Raw genomic sequence first — 9,604 nt, forward strand, 5'->3', positions numbered from 1 at the left:
TGACTAAAGAACATAGAGCGAGGCATAGAGTAGCAAATGTGTCACTCTGAGACACAGATACCATGAGAAGGTATTGTGGGAAGCATGCAAGCCAAGATTGTTTGGATGATTAATATGCAAATATGGGACACGTTTTTATACGTTTTAGCACATGAGAAGTGGTATTAACAAGGCTAAGAATGATTGGAAGTTTCATTACCACCATTTACAAGTTACTTTATGTGGGAAGACATGTTTTGACCTAAAAGAAAATGAGTCATGTAATCTCCTTTTTCTTCTACAAGCCCTCTCATCTTCCATCAAACTCTCAAGCCTCATTTTTAATATTACTCTATATAATAGAAAATGTTGAGTTGATATTTTACATTTAGTGTGGAACACAACCAATCTAATCGAAAGTAGGTGTTTTGAGGGACTTTTTCACTTTAGAGTCCTATGCTCTAACTTGAGTAGCTTTAGCAAAATAAAATCAATATTGCTTTGAGAAAGGTCTTTCCTCTACCAATGTGGAGGATGATGTAAGAAATGCTGCATCATCATCAGCATTTCTTACATCATCCTCCACATTGGTAGAGGAAAGACCTTTCTCAAAGCAATATTGATTTTATTTTGCTAAAGCTACTCAAGTTAGAGCATAGGTTTTGTCGTTTATGGTGGGAAACCCTTTTTAAGGAATTTCATTAGTCAAAGGTGTGAAGATTTGATGATAATGTGTAATGCTTTCATTAGATCTATGACTTTTCATAGTGGCTTGGGGATGAAGCATAAAGCCTCTTCTTGGATAGCCATGCAGCCATGCCTTGTTTCTTTTAAGTGCATTATGTGGTGGGTGTTATTTTGGTTGTTAAGCCTACTAGCTTGTTTTAGTTGACAATCTTGTGGAAAGATTTCTCCACATGTCACATGGTGGATTTTTCATCTAACATTCGGTTTCTCCACTACCACTTGTATTGGGGTTCCTAGTTAGTGAGGGCACTATAGTGTCTGTGGAGTTCTTCAAAAAATACTTGTGCACAAATCATGTTGAGCCTCATGCAATTTTCTATCCTTGCCTTCTTCCAATTCATGGTGATCACTAGTTCAATGTCAAAGATGCTTGTGGTCAAATTGTTTGCTCTTGCAAGTGCAATCTTTTTTGCATCATTCTTATAAGGGTCATCCTAAATGTTACTCTTGGAGAAGATCTCTCTCCTATATGTGTGGATATGTAACATTAGTGAGCTTTTTATGGGCACATCTATTTGAGATGTGTTTGTTACTAGTATGAGAGCTTCAACATTCTAGATTCATGACTTGAAACCCTACAGTATGAAGTGCTTGACTTGTGAAAGAAGCATGTTACCTCTTCTTGGGTTATGCTTTATTTCTCTTTTAATGAAACCTTCGAACCTCTTTGGGTATCTATCTAGCTTCCTTATAGTTATCTTGACAATGAGGCATCCTGTTTTATAACAACCTTAGATAGATACAATGATCTAGTGAGCCATCTTAGAATCAATGTTGATGGTGGTTTTGGATCTAATATGATACTACCATCCTCCATGTTTGGTTTACATGTTTGTTTTAAACACATCCATTTTGAGGTTAATATGCTACTTCCTTGTTCGGATCCATCCTTCATGCTTTCTTGATTGAATTTTGCCCATGGGGATCAAATGACATGATAGCCAAATGTGTATTGAGGCAAATGACATCATATCATGTTGTCAACTTGAAGGCAAGGGCACATGCTAACATGACATTTCTTGTCTTTAGACATTGAACCAAGTACAATATGTTGTTTTAAGACTTTACTGGGTGGTGTTGCTTGCTCTTAAAATACCACAAAGTAGGAATGTGATACATGCTTAAAATTCCATTAGGTGTATGCTTTTGAAAAGAAGATATCTTCCCTTAATTGAACAACACCTTGATCGTATGCAAAGATGAACCCTAATAGAGATACTTTTGAACACCTCTTTCCTATCATTAATATCCATGACATCAAAGGACTTTTCTAAAGAGCACTTCATGATGTGTAAGTTGAGTTAACCAGAAAAGCTAGATTGAAAAAGGATCACATTGTTGAAAAGATAGGAGGAGTGAGAGGGAGACTGAGCTCTTGGAAGACACACAACACATAGAGAATACACTCAAGATAGGAAGTTGAAGACCCTAATCTTTCTTCTTCTTCTTCTTCTTCTTCTCCACTATAACAGTCTACCGAGAATAAAGAAAGAGTATAACATACATAATATACAAGCCGTCCATTGTGAAAACATGATAACTAGAAAGATGACTAGATATAACTTGGTTAGGTGGACTAACTGAGTTGTAAAGTATTACTAGAGGCATATGTTGATGCAAGTACTGACCATGTCAATGATATGAATGTAGGAATGGTCATCCAATCGTGAGTGTCAACTCATATTGAGCTTGACATCTCAACAATTTTATGTGCCCTAATCTAGCCTAAGTTTGATCTTAGCCATTAAATTGCAATAATTTGGCATTTCTTATTAAGAGTACTTTTGAGGTTCGAGACATAAATTCAATATACTTTTAAAAATACACAAACAATGGCATAGGGACTTGTTTGGGGACCGCATTTACTATTCCTAAGCTTGTAGGAAGACATTGGAGCAAATATTCGTTGATTGTCCATTTTGCTTCTAGATTTGGTGCCTTAATTCATAAGCTTGTAGGAAGACACTAAAGCAAATATTCGTTGATTGTGCATTTTTCTTCTAGCTTCGGTGCCTTAATTCATAAGTTTGTGAGAAACATTCCATCTAAAGAGCATCCCTTGTTAGAAGTTAGAATAATGTTATGCATAGGCCTTTATGCCATACAAATTTTTCTTTCTACTTCTTCAAAAGGTCAGAAATTGTAAACAATATTAGAGCTTTCACTAGCATATGTAAATCATTTGTAACTTGTGGAAGGAAAGAGCAATAAATTTCCTGTATATGGGCAATAAATATGACCATCTTGTGTTAACACTATATTGAGAAATTTGGGAATTTCCATGCACTTTGGGAACCCGCAATACCTTTATTATTTGACCACATGGCCAAATCTTGTTGTCTTACTTAAAGGTGGAGTCTACCCTAAATACTATATAAGCTATCTTTCCAAATCCACTTTCAAAGATGGATCAAGATTTAGCCACGTGTTCAAATATTTATCACTTATTTGAAATTGAAACGGGAAATTTCCAAAATCTCTAATATGTTGTCTATTATGCAAATATCTCAGATCACCCAAATTCATGCAGCTATGTAGTAATAACATAGGGTAATGTACTCAAAGGACTGGCTTTGTTAAAACTCTTGCGAGGCACCAAGAATTGTGTTTGCATGCTTGAGGGGTTACTTTAAGACCTTCACCCCCATAAGGGTGTTTTTCTTTGTTTCTTACTATCCTAGAAATACCATTTTATACACCTTTCTCTTTAGGACCTCATTGTAGGCCTCAAAAATCATCACATATGTGGTGCTCTGATAGGGACCTATTGCTACATGGTGGTAGATATTTGGAACTGCCAATGCCCAAGGATTTAGGCCCTTGTTTTTGAAATAAAGAAAAACTACCCAATTGTTGATGGATTGGCCCTCCATTATGAAGACATGGGAGTAGCATGTACATGGAGAAAGGTTCTTTACAACTCTTGGATGTTGACTTGAGGGTGCCAAATGCCCTAATACGTAACTTAGTAACACAAAACGTGTGCATGAGCATTGTGCATACATCATGAGTATGTGGATCTAGGAGCATGCACACACAATACGATGATTAATATCACAAGCAAGTGGGCCCTTATGTACTTACTCAAAGCTATAGTATTTGAATGCGATTCTATGAAATTTGGAGTAATTTCCTTCAATGATGTCAATACAATTTGGTTACATTTGCAGATGATGGCACCATAGCCTATCCACCAGTAGACAAGTATTCTTGAATACTAGCTTGTGACTCTTTGAGGCCCTTTTCCTTTTTTGCAAAATATTTTGGAAAGCATATTCTAGGCTAGCATCTAAAAAGTTTACTAAAAAACATATTTGCAATTTTTGGTGGGATCAGAAGTTTAATGGAGCATTGGTTTCCCCATCAATCTAGCAGCCATTCTCATTTGAAGCATGAGAAATGTCATGATCAGTGTCATTTGCTTTCTAAATGACATTGCGAGAAGAATGACCCATTGTAGAGAAGTGTATCTTCTCAATAATCAATCAGTCAAGTTATTAGAAGTAGAGCCCGATTGAAGGAGAAGAAGAATTCCTGAGTCTATTCATTCTAAGTTATGAATAGATCCTAAGTAGCTTAGGTAATAGTCTCTAGAAGTGATCCCTTAAGGGCCCATATGAAAAGCCAATCTATTTGGGGACCCTTAAGGGCCCGAATGGAAAGCCAATCTATTTGGGGATAGGAGGAATAATGGAAGCTTAATGAATGAATAAATGGATGAAAGGATCGATGAATACGAATGTATGCATCTATCAATTAATTGACATCCCATCCCATCCCATCTAAGTCTTGTCTATGTGATCCCATTTAAGTCTTGTCTATGATGTGTGCCAAGTAAAAGGACCTACCTCATCAGTCTTGTCCAATGTCTGCATTATGTGTCAAGGACAAGGGGCTAACGTTGTTATGAGGGTAACCTAGATGGACATGGTCATTGAAAATCCGTGTCTTGAGCAGACCCCAAATATTAACAAAAGGGTTTGATAAGAGGAACCTTAAAAACTGATGATAATAGTTATGAGTGAGTGAATTCAATCATGGTGTCCCTATGATGCGATGGGGTGAAGGTTTGTAGGTATTGGTTGGGGGGGGGGGGGTGGTCCTGCTTTAGAATGAATAATTGATGGGTCAACGAACAAGGTTTCATGATTAAATTTAATGAAATGAAAAGGGCGAATGATTGATTTGTTTAATGGGATTTTTATATTGGGAAAACCGGGGGGATAAATGGGACCCCCGAGAGGGGGGAGGGCGAATGGGGGGCCGCCACGTGGCGGCAGCCACGCGGGCGACATTGCCGCAGGCGAGGCGCAGCGTCGTGGCCGCGGGCCGGGGGAGTATAGCCCTTTGGGCCCACGCCCTCGCCCACGTCAAAAGGAAAAGTCGACAATGATTGGCCCTCGTATATAAATAAAATAATAATAAGTAAATAGGTGCATAAATAAATAAATAAATAAGTAAAACATAGCGGGCCACCCTACCCGGCCCACCACTGCGCGTCACTAGCGTCTCTTCACACCTGGCCTTCCCCTGTAGGGCCTTTTCCTTTGGCCAATCGTACTATTCGGTAGTGTTCTCCAAAGACAACCTTCGGTAGCATACAAACACTTTTGACTCTGAAAATTTTGGATGAGTTTTTATATCAAAATCCCATGATTTTTTTAAATTTTAATAACAACTTTTTTTGTAAAGTCTTGCATAATGTATGACTAGGCGCTCCGCACCTAGACTTTGCGTCGGGGCGGGCGCGATTTTCGCGCGAGGGCGGGTGCTGGACGTGTGGCACCCGCCCCCACGTTTCTTTGTGGGGAGGTTGGGGGCTGCCATGTGGCACCTGCCCCCACCTCCCCTTAACTAATATATAATGTATGATGGGAGGAGTTGATTATAACTTCACTTGGTTTGGTCACCAAGATGGATGTTGCAATGGGACCACCTGTAAAATTAACAGTCAAGGGCTTGGGCGCATTCACATCATTTAGCTTAAATTTTTTTAATTTTCTATTTTTATTTGATATAAAGCTCCAATTTTGGGTGAAAATTGATACTAGGTCCCATACTAGGCCTCTCCTCACATCACAGATTTTTCATAACCCATAGTTTTTCTAATGCATTGAAAATAAACATACATATTATCAAAATTTTATAGCCTTATAAGAAGATATGTGAAGACTCTTTTACATAAAAACTAAAGATGAAGCTAATAAGTTGACAGAATTCTTTTCTTAGATTTCTAAGGGTTTCTTTTTCTTAAAATCATAGCATAACTAATCTTAAGTATTATACTATAATGCATCATGGAAACATTTTTTATAATAAATACTATAAAAACCTTTTCTTGAGTTCCTTTAGGCATTGACCCACTAAGCCTTTACTTGTTTGAGTTCACCAAAAACATTCTTAGAAGTAGACATACAAATCTTCAACTTGATATTATCATTGGAAAATTTTGGATTGAAGTACATATAGTTTCACAAAACTTTTACTGATTTTTTAGAACCTTCATCCAAGTCTTGAAGGCGTTTTCAAAAGGTTTGCAATTCATTCTTCATGAACACCACTACCACTACTGCTACTGAGAGAGAGAGAGAGAGAGAGAGAGAGAGAGAGAGAGAGAGAGAGAGAGAGAGAGAGAGAGAGAGAGAGAGAGAGAGAGAGAGAGAGAGAGAGAGATTGTGCGTGTGCATGTGTGTATGTGTGAAGAAAACAAGGTCACAAATTCATTTTCTTTAGGTAATAGTGATCCACCTTGTGGAAATATATAAGTGATTTGTACCTCCTCTCCAGCAAGGTGGACATTGCTAAATTTGTAAAAGGAGACCTTATGTTGAGTTGGTTGTCAAGGTTGTTGGCCAACCCTTGTGAATAACTTTGTGGTGTGTCACAAGATTCAATTAATACATTAACATTTAACATTGTCAATTTAAGGGTTGATTTTGGCTAAGTGCTTCTAATTACTTAAAATGTTTGGTTTTTGAAAGCGTAATACAAAGCTATTTTCTTACAACATTTGAAGGTTAGTATTTGCTTTATCGATGTGCGGAAGGGTATAAACCCCTTGGGAGGGTGCTGTGACATTCAAATTTGAGGGTTGAATCTAAAATGATAAAATACAATTAATTTTTTTAAAAGCAAAAGCCATTTAATGTCAAGTAAATTGGTTGCATTAAGAAAAACACTCTTAAAAAAGTTTTTGAATGTCAAAGTGGTCAAAGAATGACAAAAGAATCGCAGAATATTCAAGAAATGCAAAAGGTATTGAGCTTCAAAATTCATTTGTGCATTGGCCTTGAAAATGGATTTCACTAATATTGTTTTCGAGCAATGCATTTTAATTAAAATTCATGGTCCTTTTTGTTACAATATGATGAAAGAAGTTTCCAAATCATCAAGATTGAAGGTTTGCTTCATTGGGTCAAAAGCACTTTCAATGAGCATTGAGTATTTGAGGCCATGACCCTGCATTGGACTTTAGGAAATACTAAGGTGGAAATTTACATGCTTTTGTCCATACATTAGGGAGGAAACTTAATTGGGCTAATTTTAGAGTAAAGCAAACTCGTGGTTTTGGATGCTACCGTGTGTAATTGAAAGGGCAAAGTTATGATTTGAAAATACTTTTGACCCTATTTATTCACAAAAAAGAGGAATCTATAAGATCCCTTGTATTGTTAAAAATGTACCATTATTGGTCCTTCGATGTCACAAATGTGTTCAAACATCAAATTAAATTTTATAGTGTGGATGCTTATTAAAGACTTTTCATAATTAACTCTTTCAATATTTTCTTTCTTTGGGTTCTCAATCAAACTATATTCACAAAAAAAGGAAATCTCTTGCAAATTACAACTTTTGGCTAAGTTTTCACTACATGTCCTTATCATCAGCTTGTTGCCTAATGCTGCTAAAAGGTATTAAGCCAAGCTCTCATGCAACCTTCTCTTTACATCCATTGAAACTTGAAGTGTACGAATCGACAGGTACATAGAAAGTTGCATCGGGTTGTCTTTATTGTGGCCTACTTATGGTATCTATCATCTTTTTCCTTTCTTACAATCAAAATATCACCAATTTGGGTGTAGTTCCATAAATGTATACACCATTTACACATTCATCTCCTCAAGCTAAAAGCCCCCAAATTCTCAAGGACAACATAAGGAGGCACCTTGTTTCTAAAACTTGGTGCATCAAAGACGTGGATATTATATAGCAAGTAGTAAGACCTATAATATCACTTGGTTCTCAAGTCAATGAAACGTCAAATCCAACTTAAGCACATATAGTGACCAAAAGTGTGATTCATGCATTGATTGAAACATCTGCTCCTAGCATGCATGGCATATCCAATTTTCATATATCCATGAATTTATGTTTGAACACACACATCAAAGTTGAGAGAGCCAACCATAATGATGCATCGTGAATTTGAAGTTGCACTAAGTTAGTTTACGTGATAAGTTAGGGCTACTCATGAATCTACACTGATGGTATTGTGATAGTAATGGATATATATGTCTTAGACATTGAACCCACACACCCAATTGTGACCATGGAGTCAAGCAAGGTAATAGGCACTTCCCCTCTTGCTACTTTGGATTTACTGGCTTGAAAATGGCATTTATCTCACATGATGCATAAGAAACATTGTACGCTTCATGTGCGTCTTAGGTATTTGAATGTATTCAAAACTTATTTTTTTAAAGAAAGCTAAGAGCTTTGTATGGGTGCAATAAGGAGTAGTTTGTAAATTTTCTAATATGGTGTTGTCTTACATTAACCCCTTTTCCCCCATATGAGCACATGCATGTCCATGTGCATGTAAACAATGCATATGTACATGTGCCACATGTACATATGCATTGTTTACATGCACATGGACATGCATGTGCATATGTGTGTGTGTGTGCATATCCATGTGCATGTAAACAATGCATATGTTCATGTGCCACACATACACATATTCACATGCATGTCCATGTGCATATGTGTACAAACACACACAAACACACGCGTGCACACGCACACACACATGCACGCACATGCACACACACAAAGGTCCACCCACCCCAACCAAGTGAACTTGTGGACATTAGACATCCCTACCTAAATCAATTGTCAAATTTAAACATAGGACCCTATGAAATATTAAATGAAATGATGAAAGTGTAGCCTAAGATTTAGGTGTTTGAGGTTTTCACCATGCTGTTTCAAGCATGGCTAGTAGTTTGATACCAAAAACAACAATGTGTGACAAGATTCGAAGTACATTGTGTGCATTGAAAATGCCACAATAGGTCATCAACTTTGAATTGCGAGAAACACAATGAAGCATGTGGTAAGTTCTTCACATATGAGCAATTCCTTTACATTTCATAGTCTTAAGTTATTTAAACAAAATTCTTAGAAGTAGAGATATGTATGTATGATTACAATAATGTAATATAGACTTGAATATTGTGGTACTACCTCTTCTTTATTTGCACGGATCCAGAAAATCTTTAGTACCATCTAAAAGGACCTAACCTTGTTGTTCTCAACCATATGGAGAGAGGACCCAGTTTGGAGGGCCTTGGAATCTTTTGCACTTGAAAAGAGATGATAAGGCTCTCTTGAGGCTTTAAGAACTATTGGCCAATAAAGACCAACCCCCCTCCCATCCTGTTTTTGCAAAGAGCCCCAATCTTTATTCACTCCGCATTCACCTACACAGTTGAATGCCCCACACTTGACTATGAAAGGGGGAAGATTTATCTTATATATTATGGAGAGAGGTTAGTAAGGCCACCCCTTGTTTTTCCTATCAAAGATTCCATTGGTCTCTTGGGTGCCCTATTCATTGCCATCCATCATATAGGACTTGAAGTGTTCTCACCATCAT

The sequence above is a fragment of the Lygodium microphyllum genome, chromosome 10 (genome assembly GCF_053477565.2).
Source record: "Lygodium microphyllum isolate KBCC chromosome 10, Lygodium_microphyllum_v1.1.10, whole genome shotgun sequence".
Lineage (NCBI taxonomy): Eukaryota > Viridiplantae > Streptophyta > Polypodiopsida > Schizaeales > Lygodiaceae > Lygodium > Lygodium microphyllum.